The following is a 20417-nucleotide window of genomic DNA, read 5'->3' as shown; positions in this document are numbered from 1 at the left end:
AAGTTAAAGCTATAAATAATAATAACTGAACATGGTAAAACTATTGGTCAGTAAGGGCTGGGACCCACTACAGTTGCGGAAAGTGCTCGTAATTTTCTAAATCACGGAAGTGCCAATTCAAAGGTCATGCTGATTCCCTGAGCATTCACGATTTGGCTTCTGCAGCCGCTTATGCAACAACTCCGGGATCGCTCACAAAATGCTGCAACCCCATGGCATAGCGCTTTGCTGATCGCCGACAAGCACAGCATAACTGCTCCTAGTGGGTCCCAGCCCTAAAAACAGGTGAACAAACTCAGTGGCAAAGCTAGGGTATTTGACACCCGGTGTTCATTATTTACAGACTGCCCCCCGCCCCAAGTAAAAGGAGTGAATGCGGCACACCATGGCGAAAAATGGGTATGGCCATGATAGAGCCAACTGTAATATAATGATGTAACACTAAGGCAGTGTTTTGGGGAGTTTCCTCCCAAAACACAGGCAAAGCGACCCTAAGGGCCCTTTTCCACCAGCGCGTTTGCGCTGGCTGAATCGCAAAAACGCAAACCACTAGCGATTTTACAATCGCTACGGTTTGCTTTTTAACATGGGAATCGCGGTAGGTCATTTCCACTACCGCGATTCGTTTTTTCGGGGAACGCGAACGCGCGGCGGAGCGATAATTGCCGCGATTTTGCTATGCAGTGCATAGCATAGCAAAATCGCGGCCGCGAACGTCGGGGAATCGCCGGTAATTGCGATTCAGCAATCGCTAGCGTTCAACGTGAACGCTAGCGATTGCTAGTGGAAAAGGGCCCTTAGTGCCCTTTTACAGTTAAAACGGAAAGAAAACTGATTTTCAAAGTAATGCCCATGTTTTCCTATGGCACCTTTCACACTTAACGCGTTTTAACTGAAATCTTCTTCCCAATGCACTGCTATGGAAAAAAACGCGTACCAACGCGCACTAACGCATACTAACGCACACTAACGCATACCAACTGATTAAGTGTAAACGGGGCCTAAGGCTATGTTCACAGTGCTCAGTTACGTTGCGTCATGACAGAGTTTTTTTAACGGCGAATATCGCACAGCAATGAAAAGTCAATGCGACGTCCACAGTGCATGCGGTGAGATGCGCATCAACGGGGTACGTAAAAATAATATAATCGGTGACACGAAATATATGTGTCAATGTTAGTCCATGGTGACACTTGCATGTTTAAATTTTTGTGCGATATCGCAATGCGTTATAGCCATTGCACATGCAAACCTCTGTTTTTTATAAGGCGGGGCTTCATACTCTCGAATGTGCGCCACAAATGGCGCACATTTATGATGCAATTTTGATTGTTATGCCTCCATTACATCACATGCCAATGCAACCACATTACTAGCTACTTTGCGTTACATTTTAGCTGCATTGGCACTGTGAATGTAGCTTAAAGGGATACTGTAGGGGGGTCGGGGGAAAATGAGCTGAACTTACCCGAGGCTTCTAATGGTCCCCCGCAGACATCCTGTGTTGGCGCAGCCACTCCCCAATGCTCCGGCCCCACCTCCGGTTCACTTCTGGAATTTCTGACTTTAAAGTCAGAAAACCACTGCGCCTGCGTTGCCGTGTCCTCGCTCCCACTGATGTCACCAGGAGTGTACTGCGCAGACACAGACCATACTGGGCCTGCGCTGTGCGCTCTTGATGACATCAGCGGGATCGAGGACACGGCAACGCAGGCGCAGTGGTTTTCTGACTTTAAAGTCAGAAATTCCAGAAGTGAACCGAGAGCGGGGCCGGAGCATCGGTGAGCGGCTGCGCGGGCACAGTATGTCTGCGGGGGACCATTAGAAGCCCCGGGTAAGTTCAGCTCATTTTCCCCCGACCCCCCTACAGTATCCTTTTAAAGGTAAATGGACAATGTTTTCCAAACACATAAAAAGCAGTGCCTTGATGTGGTAACACCAGACATTCTCACCATGGATGTGCAAACAATAAATTTTCAGAAACTGCGTAATGCTATCATCTCAATTTGAACCAAAATCTCTGAGGAATGCAATGAATAAGGCAGTTGGAAAGGCAAAAAGGGGTAAAATTCAGTACTAGCAAGATGTACCTAATAAAGTGGCTAGCAAAATGTATCCATTTTCCTATAATTTTTTCTTTTGGTTCATGTATTAGCATACCATTTAGTAATCATGCCCCCAATATGACAAATGCTGCAACAATAAAGTAGCAAATACAGTCACTATGACCATCAAAAAAAATGCAGCAAACATTACCTTTGACACATGCAATGAGGCAAACGTTACCTCCGGCACATGTAATGAGGCAAACATTGCCTCCGACACATGAAATGCAGCAAACTTGACACTGGGCGGAAGGAGGGTGACACTGGGGAGAGGAGGGGGACGCAGGATGGGGAGGATAACGCTGGGTGAAAGGAAAGTAACACTGGATGGGGAGGGTGATACTGAGTAATGAGGGTAACACTGGGTGGGAGGAGGGTGACACTGAGTGGAAGGAGGGTGACATTGGGTGGGAGGTGGGAGACATTGGGTGGGGGGAGGTTGAGACTGAGTGAGAAGGGTGACACTGTGTGGAAGGGGAGGGTGACATTGAGTGGGAGTAAGGTGACACTGTGTTGGAGGAGGGTGACACTGAGTGGGGACTGTAACATTGAGCGGAGAGTGTGACACTGGGTGGGAGGAGGGTGATACTGGGTGGGAAGAGGGTGACACTGAGTGGGAAGGATGTCACTGGGTAGAAGTAGGGTGACACTGGGTGGGGGGAGGTTGACACTGAGTGGGAGGAGGTTGACACTGAGTGGGTGAGGGTGACACTGGGTGGGAGGTGGGTGACAGAAGGGTAACACTGTCAGATGTCATGATGTCAGTCCCGATCCTCCCCATACCAGAAGATAGCGCAGCTGTGCAGGGAGGCCGGAGCAATCGCTGGAACAAGGCTTGGTATGCATATAGCGGCTGGATCGGGGGATTAGGGTGGGGATGGGGGACACTTATACTACTTACCAATTGCTGCCTACAGTGTACAGAAGCCCCTTCACCGAGCTAACTTATGCTCTGGGGCTCCTGTACCTAGCTAGCCTATACTGGGGGACACCTACACCTACCTAGCCTATCCTGGGGACACCTGCACCTAACTAACCTATCCTGGGGGACACCTGTACCTAGCTAGCCTATCCTGGGGGACACCTACACCTAACTAGCCTATCCTGGGGGACACCTGCACTTTACTAGCCTATCCTGGGGGACTCCCGTACCTACCTAGCCTATACTGAGCGACACCTGTACCTAACTAGCCTATACTAGGGGACATATGTACCTACCTAGCCTATACTGGGGGACACCTGTACCTAGCTGGCCTATACTAGGTTCACCTAGACCTGGCTACCTACTTACAATAATCTGCGGGGGATTCCAAAGACAGATGGGCACCACGGTTGGGTGATACAGGACGGGTAATGTATAAATGCACACACGGGAGTACATCTTTACACTGGGGGGGTAGCAACGAGGCAATGGGCGCGGCCAATTCCCGAACGATTTCATGTTGAAATTTATCGGGATTCAGCCTGGGGAGTATGGGCAGTCGACCGCTCTCTCTCTCTAATCAGGTTTGATTAGCGAAAGATTTGTCTCTTGGTCGAAGCTGCCCATCATTTCTAGATGTATGGCCACCTTTACATTTGTATTAGATCAGGTTGAGCAGCTGCAGCTTGGAAGTATAAATGATCAGAGATTTTGGGGAGTAATTTTGAAATTTAGTTTAGATTTTGTGTTTCAAACTTTTATTGAACTCAAAATGTACACTAGACCCCTGCTTGACACATTTTGTTAAGTTACAGGAAAAAAGGTTATGAAAATTAATTGGATCACTTCTTGCACAAAAATCCAGCAGAAACTGAACGCCGAGGAGTTTAATCAACACATTTTATAGGTTTGTTTTCATTTATCGGACCATACAGTATCTACCTTGACAGCTAGATATCAGAAGAAGCAATACATGAAAATGTCATCTGTCTCTTGTCAATGTCAGAAAAAAAAGTCAGAATCTAGGATAGGAAGCAGAAATATTTCTTCTTTCAGACACTTACAAGGCCCTTCCTTCTGCCAAAGCATGGGAAGTGTGTCCTTTAGATGAACCAAGGCAGCAAACCACCGCATGGAGGGAATGTGTGATCAATATCTTTCTAATTAAACCAGAAGCAATTTATATCTGCAATAATTCAAGCTTGGGATCAGCAATAAGACATAAAATAACTCACTGGTTAGAAGAAGCACTGGCAGGACAAGATGGATTCCACAGCTCCCTGCTTTTAGCTCATCACCCAATCTTCTGTGTGAATCTGGAGAATATAGAAGAAAGGTGATATTAAATGTCACGTCAAAACAGTATATTTCAAAGCACAGAGTTCTTCCAAGATAACAATTATTTTATTTTAGTGAAGCAGTATTATTAAAGTACACCTGGAGCATTGTAAGAAAAAAAAAACACTTTGGTAAAGGGAAGGCTCTGGATGGTCCAGAGGCTGCTGGGATTATTTTACACCCAACTGGTCCAGCGAAGGATCCCTCTGGTAAGTCGGATAAGTTTCTTCTAGCTGTGCTCAAAGTCATGGACTGCACATGCCCAGTAGCAAGTGCTCATGCTTGGAGCGAAAAGGCTGTGCACGAGCATCTTCATTCTACTGGGCATGCACAGATTTTACTTGCACATGCCCAGTCGGGATGCGCTGCTTATCCAACCATTGATCATGCCACCAGTCTTCTGCTGCAAAACTGGCAAACAGAATAATCTCCACTGTTCATCATAGTTCCCTATAGCATTCACCATTATGAAAATGGCAAATAGCATAACCCTCTAGAAAGTAGCAGTAAAGTCTGATCACTACTTTATAAAAACTGCATACAGCGATAAAGGACTCATTTACAACAGTAAAGTGACAGCTATGAGACTGGAGAGCATGTTGGCAAAACATTTCAATTGATCATCACTTTGATTAAAGTCTGGGTCTCTACAGAACAGATGTAAACCAGTTACAGCTTAATTAGCATCGTAATAGCGCTAGCCATATCATTGCTATGCTATTCAGGTCTCATAGTTATGCATGCAGTGTCAATTTGGGTGATAAAATTACCAACTGGAACTAGCAATTGTGTATGAGAACTCCATAAAGAACAATGTTTTAACAAAATCTCTCTGGTGCCCTCTACCTGCCCTGCTGGTGTCAACTCACACATTTGCCTGGCTTACCTATGCCTAAAAATGGTTCTGGTGATGTGCATGTTAACATGTATTTTAAATTTTGAGATTTTCATGACAGAGGTCCTTTAAGGCATAATTTATAAAGCTAAAGGACTGAAATCTGCATTCGCTTGGCTTTACGTAGCTGTGATTGCCAGTGCGGATCCAATAGAACACTGCCCATCAGCGACTAGCTGTGATGTGAAACATGCACTACTGTGGTCTCCTACCAGGAGCTGCGCTCAGCTCCATTGATTTGATCACCTTTTCCTATTCATCTTCAGTTGCTGTACTGCTTAGTGGGCAGCTTTCTTGCACAATTTATCAAATAAATGTGTGGCAACCCTGAAGTGTGATGCCTGGAAATCTCTTTTTAGACATAAATAGACACGAGCAGGCGCAGCATGCAAACAGAGAGACTCTGATAAAAAAGTGTTAATATTTAAACTAATTTTTTTTTTGTAGTTTAAAACAAATTACAGGTAGTCCCCGTTTCAAAAACTAGATAGGGACTGTAAGGCCACATACACACATCAGACCATAGTCTTTTGAAAATGAAAGATCACAGACCAATCTTACCACCCTTCATGTAGTATGAGAGCCATACTCTACACAATCTTTTCTATGGAGCTGAACTCCACATCAGAAAAAAAATCTTCGCAAGATGCTGCACACACAGATGCTGTACAGACACAAAAGATCAGTATCTGCAAAAGATCTGTTCCTGCCAAAGATCCATTCCTGCAAATTGCAATGATAGTCTATGAGATCTGCAGATCATCATACACACATGATTTAACTGACATTCATCTGCAGATCTGCAGATCTGAAAATCCATCCTGGTGGATCTGATCTGCAGATGAATGTCAGTTAAATCATGTGTGTATGATGATCTGCAGATCTCATAGACTATCATTGCAATTTGCAGGAATGGATTTTTGGCAGGAACAGATCTTTTGCAGATACTGATCTTTTGTGTCTGTACAGCATCTGTGTGCGCAGCATCTTGCAATGATTTTTTTCTGATGTGGAGTTCAGCTCCATAGAAAAGACTGTGTAGAGTATGGCTTTTATACTACAGGAAGGGTGGTAAGATTGGTCTGTGATCTTTCATTTTCCAAAGACTATGGTCTGATGTCTGTATGTGGCCTAAGTCTGTTCTTAACCTGAATCCATCTCCTGTACCTCCTCTATGCCCCCCTCCCCCGATGCCTTCAGTGTCCCCCCTGTGTCACCTCTGTTCCCCCTATGACTTCAGAGTCCCCCCACTGTGTCATCCCTGTCCCCTTGTGCCCTCATTGCACCACAGCAAAATGCCATTTTACCAGTTCCAAAAAAACATTTTTCTTTGAATTTTTTGAAAATCAATTTTCCCCAAAACTACAAGGGCCCATAATATGCAATTAACGTTTTCTCCTCAGTTTTCTCCTAGGTAATATATTCAAACTTGTCAATAAAATCCCATTTAAACACCAGGAAGTAAGTAAATACATTTTTATTATAGTAACATAATTTTGATATTAATTTTTCACCTACTTTTTAGTACTTTTTCCATTGCAAAATGCTGAAAAATTATTCTAAATTGAAGATAAAAAAATTATCCCTTAGGAGAAAACTCAGGAGAAAAAGGTTACTTGCATATACCCCAAGGTCTCTTTGAAAGAAAAAAATGTCCACTTGTTTCCAAAGAATCACATTTTTCATTTTCAGGCTATTCGTATCAGTGAGGTGTTCATAAATTGGGGACTACCTGTACTCCCACCCCTCTGCACCAAACCATCTATCCTGCTTGCAAATATTCATGGGCGTCGGCAAATCTTGATCTCACATTGGGACTTCCTATTGGTCTATGCCAGTGCTCCCTGCCCCACCTTCCTCACGTTAATAAAAGGGGGGGGGGGAAGGGAAGGCTGTATTTAAAAAAAAATATTATTATATTACTTACAGTATTTGTACTTGCAAGGATGGGTTATAAACATTTTCCTGACATAGTTGTGATGTGATGACTGGGAATCACATGCAGTCATGATCACATAAGCAAGAGATCAGAAGGACGCCAGGCAACTGGCATTGTTCAAAAGGAAATAAGTATGGCAGCTTACATATCCCTTTCACTTCAGGTGTCCTTCAGGCCGGGTTTACATCAAATATTTGCATTGCGGTAGGGATGCCACATCCCATCGCAACACAAAGAAATGACTACCATATGACCCTGTGGCAGAGTGCACTGACAGGGTCATATGCATAGCGCTGACCCCGAATGCCCCTCGCCAGTGACGTACTCCCTGCTGGACAGGAAGTATGTCACTGGGATTCCTGGGGAATCCTGTCGTATTCACGTTGCAATGCTGCTGCCAACCTTTTTTAAAAGTGTTGCGTCTCCTGTTGACTTACATCACTTTCACCACCGCGGAAGTCTGGCGGTAACTTGCTGTTGCTCCTGCGTTGGTTCAGTGGCAGATTGGGCACTTCAACACAAGGCGATGTGTTAAGTCTGCTAGGCATCATAGACCTGCATTGCAGTTGCACTTCCCTGCAGTAAAACAGGGTAACACAGTGCATACTTGCAACACAAGTGTAAAAGGGGCCTTAAGACTTTGCATATTCGGTCTCTTCCCATTCCATCTTTTATCTTTGTGATGGACAAATAAACCCCTATTTCACTTCAGCTGCAGCCTTTCCACGTAATGATCTACTGGCAGCAGGAAGAAGGATTTCCACATTGCAGAGGCTGTCTCTGCTGTGAGCTCCCGCTCAATCGTTGTGATGACATCACAGGAAAACCCTAACTTGGTTAGCTTTTACATCAGGAGGTAATGAGCTGCCTAATCCAATAACGTTGTGTGGAAGAGTGATGGCGGCTCAGTGTCCCGAACACCAAGATTGTCAATTAGCAATAAATCAATTAGCAAAGATGGGATGGAAACAAGAGCAGCCAAAACCATGATAAGAAATGGGATGTAGATAGCAAAACAACAAATTATCATTACGGAGGTTCATCACAACATGAACGCTACATTACAGAGCCAGGAAATGGACAGGCATATTAGATGTGACAATTAGAACATGGAAGACTTCAGCTAGCTTATGTGGAATATTTATTTTCATTCAATTAACCTATTTTTACTTAGTTATATATAGAGAGCTGATATCTTGTACTATTTACAGAATATGTATAACCATTCCTATCGTTTCCTGTTCTCTTGTCATGCCTAATTCAACAGGTTGTGTTTTGTGGGAGGAATCCAGGGAATCAGAGATAACCCATATCTCCTATGCAGGGGATGAAGCTACTCCATGTGGCTAGGGAGTAAGCACTTATCAAGCAAACTTTAAAGTGGACCTCAACTCAGAACTTCCTCTCTGCTCTAAAAGATAAGCAACATCATAACAACCTTTAAAGAAAGGTTTTAATACAGCTGATACACTGCAGATGTATTGCAGGATATGTATCTACTTCCTGCTTTCATGGAAGCAGGCATATTGTTAACATCCCGTGCTTTCAGTTAGCCTATCTGACGTGGCAGTCAGCTGACACAGCTGAGGGAATCAAATTACAACTTGTGATTAGACACAGATGAGGGGGAAATACTGTTGACAGGCTAAACTCTATAAATACAGAATAAACAGGGTTATTTTGACTATGTTTTCCTTCTGTCCTGTGCAAGAGTTTGGGTTCACTTTAAAAAATTGGTATGGTGTAGATTTTAAAGGGGGACTGTAATGACATGTACAGGGAGTGCAGAATTATTAGGCAAATGAGTATTTTGACCACATCATCCTCTTTATGCATGTTGTCCTACTCCAAGCTGTATAGGCTCAAAAGCCTACTACCAATTAAGGATATTAGGTGATGTGCATCTCTGTAATTAGAAGGGGTGTGGTCTAATGACATCAACACCCTATATCAGGTGTGCATAATTATTAGGCAACCTACTACCCTTTGGCAAAATGGGTCAAAAGAAGGACTTGACAGGCTCAGAAAAGTCAAAAATAGTGAGATATCTTGCAAAGGGATGCAGCACTCTTAAAATTGCAAAGCTTCTGAAGCGTGATCATCGAACAATCAAGCGTTTCTTTCAAAATAGTCAACAGGGTCGCAAGAAGCGTGTGGAAAAACCAAGGCGCAAAATAACTGCCCATGAACTGAGAAAAGTCAAGCGTGCAGCTGCCAAGATGCCACTTGCCACCAGTTTGGCCATATTTCAGAGCTGCAACATCACTGGAGTGCCCCAAAGCACAAGGTGTGCAATACTCAGAGACATGGCCAAGGTAAGAAAGGCTGAAAGACGACCACCACTGAACAAGACACACAAGCTGAAACGTCAAGACTGGGCCAAGAAATATCCCAAGACTGATTTTTCTAAGGTTTTATGGACTGATGAAATGAGAGTGAGTCTTGATGGGCCAGATGGATGGGCCCGTGGCTGGGTGGGTAAAGGGCAGAGAGCTCCAGTCCTACTCAGACTCCAGCAAGGTGGAGGTGGAGTACTGGTTTGGGCTGGTATCATCAAAGATGAGATTGTGGGGCCTTTTCGGGTTGAGGATGGAGTCAAGCTCAACTCCCAGTCCTACTGCCAGTTTCTGGAAGACACCTTCTTCAAGCAGCGGTACAGGAAGAAGTCTGCATCCTTCAAGAAAAACAAGATTTTCATGCAGGACAATGCATCCATCACACGCGTCCAAGTACTCCACAGCGTGGCTGGCAAGAAAGGGTATAAAAGAAGAAAAACTAATGACATGGCTTCCTTGTTCACCTGATCTGAACCCCATTGAGAACCTGTGGTCCATCATAAAATGTGAGATTTACAATGAGGGAAAACAGTACACCTCTCTGAACAGTGTCTGGGAGGCTGTGGTTGCTGCTGCACGCAATGTTGATGGTGGACAAATCAAAACACTGACAGAATCCATGGATGGCAGGCTTTTGAGTGTCCTTGCAAAGAAAGGTGGCTATATTGGTCACTGATTTGTTTTTGTTTTGTTTTTGAATGTCAGAAATGTATATTTGTGAATGTTGAGATGTTATATTGGTTTCACTGGTAAAAATAAATAATTGAAATGGGTATATATTTGTTTTTTGTTAAGTTGCCTAATAATTATGCACATTAATAGTCACCTGCACACACAGATATCCCCCTAAAATAGCTAAAACTAAAAACAAACTAAAAACTACTTTCAAAAATATTCAGCTTTGATATTAATTAGTTTTTTTGGGTTCATTGAGAACATGGTTGTTGTTCAATAATAAAATTATTCCTCAAAAATACCACTTGCCTAATAATTTTGCACTCCCTGTAGTAGAATGTAATGCATTACTCATTATACACAATATTACATTAATTATCCCAATTTCAGCAACAGAAATGCTTCATTTAAAGATGAACGTTTGAATGTCATTCCAATCAGTAGCTGATACCCCATTTCCCACAAGAAATCTTTACCTTTTCTCTAACCGTGCATTGAGAGGTCTGTGTGGCTGATATTGTGGTGAAGCCCCTCCCACAGTGTGATGTCATGACCAAGGTCCTGACAATTTGTTGTCTGTGAACCTCGTTCCATTGTGAGAAATAATAGCTCTTTCTAACTGCCAAGCAAGCAATATCTCCCTCTGTGCATAGAACTCTCAGTAACAAACATTCCGTACAGATCACCTGGCAGAACTAAAGATGTCACTACCAGTGATATATTTCACAATGTAAATCAGGGAGAGGAAAATGTTACAATAGGCAAACACTGACTAAATAATCTATAAATGAATATTATAAACAATAAGGTATTTAATTCATTTTTCTTGTATATTGGTATGGAACCCCACCCTCCCAGTGATGCTTCGCCTAGGCTATGAAATCTGGAAGCCTTCTCCTCCCAGTGCACTCTAGGAGACCAGGGCCCATATGCAATTCACATTTTCTCCTGAGTTTTCTCCTAGATGATATTTTCACACTTGGCAATAAAATGCTGTTTAAACCACCTGAAAGCAAGAAAATGCTCAAAATAATTTTGGCAGTACTTTTTCACAAACTTTTTGGTACTTTTCCATTTGCAAAGTACTGAAAAGTTAGTCTAAAACTCTAAATAGAAGACGAAAATGTATCTCCTAGGAGAAAACTTGGGAGAAAAAGTGAATTGCATATGGCCCCAGGTGTTGTTTCTTTATTCTTGAATGTAAACAAAATGTATTAATTCGAAAAACTTTCATACAACCCACCACACAGCATTCAATTTCTGACACAATTGATCAGACTTTTCCAACCTTTCCAATTTTTCCGAATTTTCATTGAGAAAAACTGCAATTTCGATAAAATGTTTCAATTAAAAAAAAATTATCTCAAGTTATTCAAACTATCGATTGTTTCAATTGAATTGTGGTAATATCGAACAGAACAATTATAACATGTATTTGTGAGAATCTGCTCAGCTGCCTGTGCAGACAGGCAGCGTTTTGACCACTGTTCACGTCTGCATTCTGCAGGTCTCTTTAAAGAGGAACTCCAGTGAAAATAATTTAATAAAAAAAAGTGCTTCATTTTTACAATAATTATGTATAAATGATTTAGTCAGTGTTTGCTCATTGTAAAATCTTTCCTCTCCCAGATTCACATTCTGACATGTATTACATGGTGACATTGTTACTGTGGGCAAGTTAGGTAGCTGTTTCTAGCTGCTCTGGCTGTTACAGACAGCTTTAAACAGCCATTTCCTGTCTGTGAACATTGTTACATTGTGGCAGTTTGCCCAGAGTACCGCGGTATTCAGAGCCTCTTGTGGGAGGGGTTTCAGCACAAAATTAGTCACACAGCGCCCCCTGATGGTCTGTTTGTGAAAATCATTCAATTTCTCATGTAAAAGGGGGTATCAGCTACTGATTGGGATAAAGTTCAATTCTTGGTTGGAGTTTCTCTTTAAGAGAGACCTTCTGTCAGTTGTGCAGCTTGTGTTGCTGAGGAATTTGCATACATTAGTCATGCAAATCCCTTACCTGCCTTCTTTTGATGACTGGCACTATAAAAGCATTCTGCTCCCAGAATGCTTTGCTGGACATTTCCCTTCCATGGTCTGTTCCTGATGGACACTGCTGGAGTGTCAGCCATGCTACTTCTCGTTGAAGATTAGTTTAGAGTTATTCGTGGGACTGCGCTAGGCAGATTCCCTAGTCTAGTTAGGATTGTATTATTTGTATTGCCTGTTCTGTCTGTGGGGTGCTAACCAGAGCAGCGGTTGCTACTGGTAGGCCCTTCTGTTCTGTTATTATCTTCTCTGGATCGCACTAGTCTCTTTGCGCTAGTGCTGTGGATCCTTCTGTTCTGTCTTCTGGGATCGCGCTAGCCACTTTTCGCTAGCGCTGGGGATCCTTCTGTTCTGTCTCCTGGGATCGCGCTGGCTACTTTTCGCTAGCGCTGGGGATCCTTCTGTTCTGTCTCCTGGGATCGCGCTGGCTACTTTTCGCTAGCGCTGGGGATCCTTCTGTTCTGTCTTCTGGGATTGCGCTGGCCACTTTTCGCTAGCGCTGGGGATCCTTCTGTTCTGCTACTCTGTACCTGGATCGCGCTAGCCACTTTTCGCTAGTGCTGTGGATCCTTCTGATCTGTCTTCCTGAATCGCACTAACCGCTAGCGGTAGCGGCTGTGGATCGTTCTGATCTGTGTTTCTGATTGGATCACACTTGCTCTGACGGAAGAGCGGTGGATCCTTTCTGCCTAGTTCCTGTTTCACGTTTGTCTGTCTTGTCTGATTCGAAACGCTTGCTGTAGGCTCGGTGAGGTAACCGTTAAGCAAGCGCTCGCGTTCTCTGTCTCGTGTTTGTCTGTCTTTGGTTAGTTAGGCGTGCTTGTCTCTGTTGTGCGTAACACGCGGAGACCGCGCACGAACGCGTGCACTGTTGCGAATGAGTGCGGTGTTCGCGTTCAGCTAGCGTTTATTTTCTTTATCTTTCTCTTTGTATGATTTGCTGTGCCTTTGCTACCCTTGTGCTCTGTCCTGCTCAGTCTTGTGTCGCTATTGGCAATCGCCATTCTTGCGATTGCGTTTCCTACTTCGTTTCCGCCGTTGTGTGTTCGCCGTCGCTGGGTGGCGACTAATTTCGTGGGCACACATTGGTTCTGTCCCTTTGCTCTGTTCCCTGTGGGCTATCCAGCCCTGCCTGATTGTACCTTGTCCCGGATCTGTACAATTCCTATTTGGCATCTGTGGCTGTGCAGCGGCTGTGTTCGCCTGCACTCCACAGCGCCATCTGCCGGTGGGAATTGCCCTCTGCGGGTGCATAGCACCTAGCCTGGGTGTCCGCAATAATACGCTTGTGGAGGAAATCCGCCGCGTCAGCGCACGTCTGGTGCGCTGACCACGGAGACGATTCCGCAATCGTTACAGAATGTCCAGCCAAACCAAAATTCCCAGGGCAGAGGGAACCTTCGATTTGTTTCAGATGTCATTGCCTGAGGCAAAGGCATATGTGGATCCTATTATAGGTAGGATCGCACACTACATTAAAGCAGTTAAAAAGTCTGTCCTCGTTCCTGACCCCAACCCATATGGAGATTACCTAGATACTGGGTTGTTTGAACCGCCATTTGCCTCATGGGAGATTGGGGCCTTGTTGGAAGAGTTTGATTTCGATTGGAAAGCCTTTTGCGATTTTTATATCGCAAAGAGCGCGGATGACCTGAATGATTGTCTCGACTCTATGTACCTTTTGATCGATTCTGATGAATGTGATGAGTGTGATGTGGATCTGGTGATTTATGTGTGGCAGACTATTTTGGACGAATTGCACACACACCAACCAATTATTTCCAATAAAGAGACACCATTGTCACATGATTATTCCTGTCTTTCTGGGGTAAAGCAAGTGAGTTTGGACACTGTGCGATCTGAAATGAATGGGTGTGCCTCGACTGTGGACACCTGCGTGAATTCTGATGGAGTTTCTCCTGTTTGTTTAGAGGTTAAATCTGTGCGATCTGATGCCGGTTTCTCAGATGTTCCTGTCGATTGTGATCGGCGTGAGTGTGTCAGTTTTGTCAATGATTTGTGTGATCCCTTGTCATGTTAAAAACAGATCTCCTTCTCTCAGTACTACTTTAAGATCCTCCATCTATGATCTTGCTATGGGGAAAATTCCCAAACTATGCAGTTTCAAGAGTAAAATTAATATGATTCCTCATGTTGTTGTCACAACTTCCCCTAACATGGTTCAGTATGAATGCTCAGACCTAGTCAGGTGTGAATGGGAGCCCCCGTTCCAGAAAAAACAGCTCGGAGCGTTGGCGTATGAATTGGAGAACGATTCAGAGTCGTTTTGTGAGTACTACATTGCCAGAAGTGAATCTGTCTTGAGAGCATGTATAAGTTATGCTTCCGCCTTAAGAGAAAAAAAGGGGTGTGAATTTGACTTTGTGAGTCCGCTGATTTGTATGTGGGAAATTATTCTGAATGAACTACGTGTACGTCATTCAGGTGACGTTTGTAAAGGTACATTGTCAGCTGGCGTTTCTGAGATCCAGCAATCCAGCTTGGAGACCTCAGAATCCCTGTCTTTGGAGTGTTCGGTTTCGCAACCTAAAGCGATTGTGGATTCGCAAATTTTGCGTTCTGTTTCCTCGGATTCGACATCGTTGGCCGAGTCTAAGAGTGAGACAGCACTTTGGTTTTGTGAACCTGATACTGAAGCACCTTTGCTCTGTCCAGAGAAGATGTCTCTGAGCCTGCCCTGTATCATGAATAAAGACATTATGTCCACTCGCATTGACATTTGCGAGTCTGATTCTGAAGTAAGTACTGACTCTCCACCCAGTAATCTGGATGAGTCAATATTACCTTGTTTAAAATCTTCTGCAGTGTCCCTAGAGGCTCGTCTAGGTATTGCAACCATTGTTACCTGTTTCTCTGCTATTTTGGAATTGCAGTCTGGTTTGACTGCTATGGAGGAATTTCCCTGCAGTGAAACGAAACTCAGAAAGCCAGAGTTAGTTTCACTAGATATTTCTGTGTATCCCTGTCCTGATGATGAAATTCAGTCTCAGTTTATGGTGGAACCTTCCCTGGGACATCTGCCCGGTTCACAAAATAAAGTTCAAGCTTTGCCCTGTAACATGGATAGTTTAGAATCCTTCTTAGGAGACTTGAAAAAGGATGTTCCTGAGGTCCTGTCTGACCTCCTGGAGATCTCCGAGTTCCTCCCAAGGGGTGCAGAACTTGTAGGAGACGTCTCCTGCCCCCCAAGTCCTTCTGAGGTGTTGCCCACTTCAGTAGGCATTGCTGCCTTGCTGGCTACCTTTTCAGCTCTGATAAAGCTTCACGCCTGTGTAGTGAATAATGATATTGCAGTCACAGAAATGTCTGAATTTGAGTCCGACTCTTCTTTTGAAAGACCAGTGCCTGTGGCCCCTACTCGTGATGAACTTATGGTCCTGGTTTTGGTTTTCTCGTATCGGACTCTGAGGTTGGCAGTTCCCCGACATGTCCTGAGGTTTCTCCTGTGCTGGTGTACCCCAGTGTGCTCTGTGATCCAGAAAGCCCAAGTGTGCTTCGGTTACCAGCGTACTCAGATGCTTCCTCGGTGGAGACATGTTCTGATTTAGCCTGCCTGCTTGCATGCCCAGAAGTGGTCCCTGAAAGTCCTGATCTTGATGGGTGTCCTGCTAATTCTGAATCTGGAACTGTCATAGGTTCCATGGGGGTGCTTGGTAGCTCTCCATGTGAGCCTGGTGAGCGTTCTGGCTTCTTGGAATCTCTGCGGAGCTTCAAGGCGTTCTGGGAGATTCCGAGAGAAGTTTTGCTTGGTACCCTGAATACGATCAACAGCGGCTTTTGTTTTGAAAGAGACACTTCGAACAGGTTTTGTGGCAGATTTGGTATTTTCGGACGCTCCTTGGAAGGTGGTGGGTATTGTCTGGAGGGTGTCGATGGCTTCTTCTCTGGCGTTCACAGTCCTGATGGGTGTTATACTGAGACTGGTAGTACTGATGGGCATGTTTCGGTGGCTTCTGTTTCGGATGAGGTCGGTTTCGGGTGGGCTGACTCTGGAATTGGACCTTGTCGGGCTGCCACGACCTTCATGAGTCTTCTGTTAGAATGGTTTGGAGATATCAGTTTTGAGGGTCGTCTGGAATTCGACCCTAGAAGGGGGGGTACTGTGAGAATCTGCTCAGCTGCCTGTGCAGACAGGCAGCGTTTTGACCACTGTTCACGTCTGCATTCTGCAGGTCTCTTTAAGGGCTGGAACCCACAGGAGCGCTTTTGGCAGCGTTTTGGCAGCACTGCGATACACTAGCAGTTTGCCAAAACGCTCAGCTGATGTTAATGGATGGGGCAACTTCCACAGGAGCGTTTGCGTTTCCCAGAAACGCAAACGCAGGACCTGCAGCATTTTGGGAGCGTTAGCGCTTCAATGTAAAGTATTGAAACGCTAGCAGAAACGCTCAGCAAAACCTAAACTGAGCGGTTTTGCTAGCGTTTTGCGGTTCAGCACACTGTAACAAAATTAAAAATAATTCACAGGACCAATCAGGATAAAAACGCAAAACGCAAAACGCTAGGCACCCGCTGGGGAAAAAAATACAATGTTGCAAAACACAACCCAAAACGCGCATGAATCCGCTTGCAAACCGCTCAGACAAAACGCTAGCGGTTGCGTTTTGCGTTTGCGGTTTTCAGTGGGTTCCAGGCCTAATGCTACGTACACACATGCGACAACGATCGTTCGTTGTTAACGACGAACGATCTTTTAATTGACGAAAGAACGACCGAAGTAAAGTTAGTTCTAAAAAGTGTGTAACGATCACATCGTTAGAACGAACGTTACACCACGTAAAAGCACTTAATGCGCCTGCGCATAAAATTGTAAAATTCCATGGAGAAAAAGTGAAATGCGCATGTCCAGCCTGGTACGAACGATCGTTTCCAACGATGTACTACTTTTGCAAACGATCGTCGTTGGGAAAAATCCGCCGAGACAGAACTTTCTTTTGTAGCGATTTGGCTCGTTCGTCGTTAGACTTAATAGTCGGTGGTTCGTTTTTTTTAACGATCGTCGTTGGTAAAGATCGGGGAACGATCGTTACAAACGACTATAGTCGCATGTGTGTACGCACCTTTAGAGAGACCTTCTGTCAGTTGTGCAACTTGTGTTGCTGAGGAATTTGCATACATTAGTCATGCAAATCCCTTACCTGCCTTCTTTTGATGACTGGCACTATAAAAGCATTCTGCTCCCAGAATGCTTTGCTGGACATTTCCCTTCCATGGTCTGTTCCTGATGGACACTGCTGGAGTGTCAGCCATGCTACTTCTCGTTGAAGATTAGTTTAGAGTTATTCGTGGGACTGCGCTAGGCAGATTCCCTAGTCTAGTTAGGATTGTATTATTTGTATTGCCTGTTCTGTCTGTGGGGTGCTAACCAGAGCAGCGGTTGCTACTGGTAGGCCCTTCTGTTCTGTTATTATCTTCTCTGGATCGCACTAGTCTCTTTGCGCTAGTGCTGTGGATCCTTCTGTTCTGTCTTCTGGGATCGCGCTAGCCACTTTTCGCTAGCGCTGGGGATCCTTCTGTTCTGTCTCCTGGGATTGCGCTGGCTACTTTTCGCTAGCGCTGGGGATCCTTCTGTTCTGTCTCCTGGGATCGCGCTGGCTACTTTTCGCTAGCGCTGGGGATCCTTCTGTTCTGTCTTCTGGGATCGCGCTGGCCACTTTTCGCTAGCGCTGGGGATCCTTCTGTTCTGCTACTCTGTACCTAGATCGCGCTAGCCACTTTTCGCTAGTGCTGTGGATCCTTCTGATCTGTCTTCCTGAATCGCACTAACCGCTAGCGGTAGCGGCTGTGGATCGTTCTGATCTGTGTTTCTGATTGGATCACACTTGCTCTGACGGAAGAGCGGTGGATCCTTTCTGCCTAGTTCCTGTTTCACGTTTGTCTGTCTTGTCTGATTCGAAACGCTTGCTGTAGGCTCGGTGAGGTAACCGTTAAGCAAGCGCGCGCGTTCTCTGTCTCGTGTTTGTCTGTCTTTGGTTAGTTAGGCGTGCTTGTCTCTGTTGTGCGTAACACGCGGAGACCGCGCACGAACGCGTGCACTGTTGCGAATGAGTGCGGTGTTCGCGTTCAGCTAGCGTTTATTTTCTTTATCTTTCTCTTTGTATGATTTGCTGTGCCTTTGCTACCCTTGTGCTCTGTCCTGCTCAGTCTTGTGTCGCTATTGGCAATCGCCATTCTTGCGATTGCGTTTCCTACTTCGTTTCCGCCGTTGTGTGTTCGCCGTCGCTGGGTGGCGACTAATTTCGTGGGCACACATTGGTTCTGTCCCTTTGCTCTGTTCCCTGTGGGCTATCCAGCCCTGCCTGATTGTACCTTGTCCCGGATCTGTACAATTCCTATTTGGCATCTGTGGCTGTGCAGCGGCTGTGTTCGCCTGCACTCCACAGCGCCATCTGCCGGTGGGAATTGCCCTCTGCGGGTGCATAGCACCTAGCCTGGGTGTCCGCAATAATACGCTTGTGGAGGAAATCCGCCGCGTCAGCGCACGTCTGGTGCGCTGACCACGGAGACGATTCCGCAATCGTTACAGTATTGCCACCATAAGGCTTTTTGCTTTATTATACCTGAGGCCTATTCAAAGGTCATTTAGCTCGTTCCACTCAGCACATAATGACTTCAGAACATCATTAAGCAGAGCATCAACCAGCAACAAATCACATCATTTAATCCTCTGCTGCTGATTGGTTAGCCCTATGATCAATCCTGCTCGCTAACTTCTTGTTGCTAGCTTACTGTACTTTGGAACCGGATTCATGGCGACATAATAGTCTAAATCTCACCAACAGCCTGCAATCAAAGCTCCTGAAGGCTCCATGTTAGAGGATGCATACAAGCCATAGCTATAAAGATGTGCAATCCCTCATCTGTGCTATCTGAAGAAAGATAAAATGAAGATGTGCTACATATAATATAGCATATATACAAACACACATACATACACAGTGGAACATTGGTTTGCGAGCATAATGCATTCCAGAAGCAAGCGTGTAATTCAAAGCCTGGTATAGTAAAGCAAAGTTCTCCATAAGAATGAATGGAAACTCAAATAAGTTTAAAAATCCCAAAACATTTACAGAATGATTCAGTAAAACAAACTAACCTGCTATTTACTTTTGAAAAGAATTGTGGCTGGTAGAAACTAGAGGATGAGGGTTATTGTATAGGATCATCCCAATATTTTTCTTTTTGTGCGGCTTTAAAGAGGAACTCCAGTGAAAATAATGTAGTAAAAAAAGTGCTTTATTTTTTACCATAATTATGGATAAATGATTTAGTCAGTGTTTGCTAATTGTAAAATCTTTCCTCTCCCAGATTCACATTCTGACATGTATTACATGGTGACATTGTTACTGTGGGCAGGTTATGTAGCTGTTTCTAGCTGTTCTGGCTGTTACAGAGTAAACAGCCATTTCCTGTCTATGAACATTGTTACATTGTGGCAGTTTACCCAGAGTACCGCGGTACCCAGAGCTTCTTGTGGGAGGGGTTTCAACACAAAATCAGTCATACAGCGCCCCCTGATGGTCTGTTTGTGAAAATCATTATATTTCTCATGTAAAAGGGGGTATCAGCTACTGATTGGGATAAAGTTCAATTCTAGGTTGGAGTTTCTCTTTAACAAGCAACTTATCCAATAACAGTTGCTTTTGCCTCCTTTTAACTATTTCACAGAAATGTGACATTGAAGAGTCACTACACACGGATGATCCTGCAGCTTCAAAGAGAGAAAAACCTTAGGTTCACTTGTCATGATATGACGCACGTGTACATACCCTGCCTGTACACCAAGACCTTGCTTGCTTATCCAGTCAAAATCTCATAGTACTTGCAGCAGGGGGAGACTCTGCTGAATTTTAGAATTTGTGCTGGCAACAAAGTGTAAATCTTTTAGTAACAGACCAAGGAGGTGGTCCAGGTCAGGTGATCTGCCATGTGCTGGGGAAGCAATGCCCACTCTCCTATACGTTTTCTGGAGGGATCCCTGGATCATGTGACTTGCTTTTGCAAAGGAAATTGGAACAGCTGCATCAAATATCATTGTGTGAATAATGGCATAATTACCTAATCGCCTTTACAGACAATGACAAATGCAGGAGGATGAACTAGGCCTTTCAGTTAACACACTTGCTTTCTTTGGAGTTGTGTT

The 20417-nt window shown here is 44.5% G+C and overlaps 1 protein-coding gene across 4 annotated transcripts in view; it reads right to left on the bottom strand.

Annotated features, from left to right (window-relative positions):
- Positions 1-20417, bottom strand: part of SMPD3 (sphingomyelin phosphodiesterase 3) — a 300699-nt gene that overhangs the window by 156983 nt on the left and 123299 nt on the right. For all 4 annotated transcript variants that reach the window (XM_068260747.1, XM_068260749.1, XM_068260748.1 and 1 more), the window contains one exon: positions 4263-4343. The gene's annotated coding sequence lies outside the window, so the exon portion shown is untranslated. The remainder of the gene's footprint in view (positions 1-4262; positions 4344-20417) is intronic.

This window comes from Hyperolius riggenbachi, chromosome 11 (genome assembly GCF_040937935.1).
Source record: "Hyperolius riggenbachi isolate aHypRig1 chromosome 11, aHypRig1.pri, whole genome shotgun sequence".
NCBI lineage: Eukaryota > Metazoa > Chordata > Amphibia > Anura > Hyperoliidae > Hyperolius > Hyperolius riggenbachi.
This window is presented reverse-complemented; position numbering and strand designations above follow the sequence as displayed.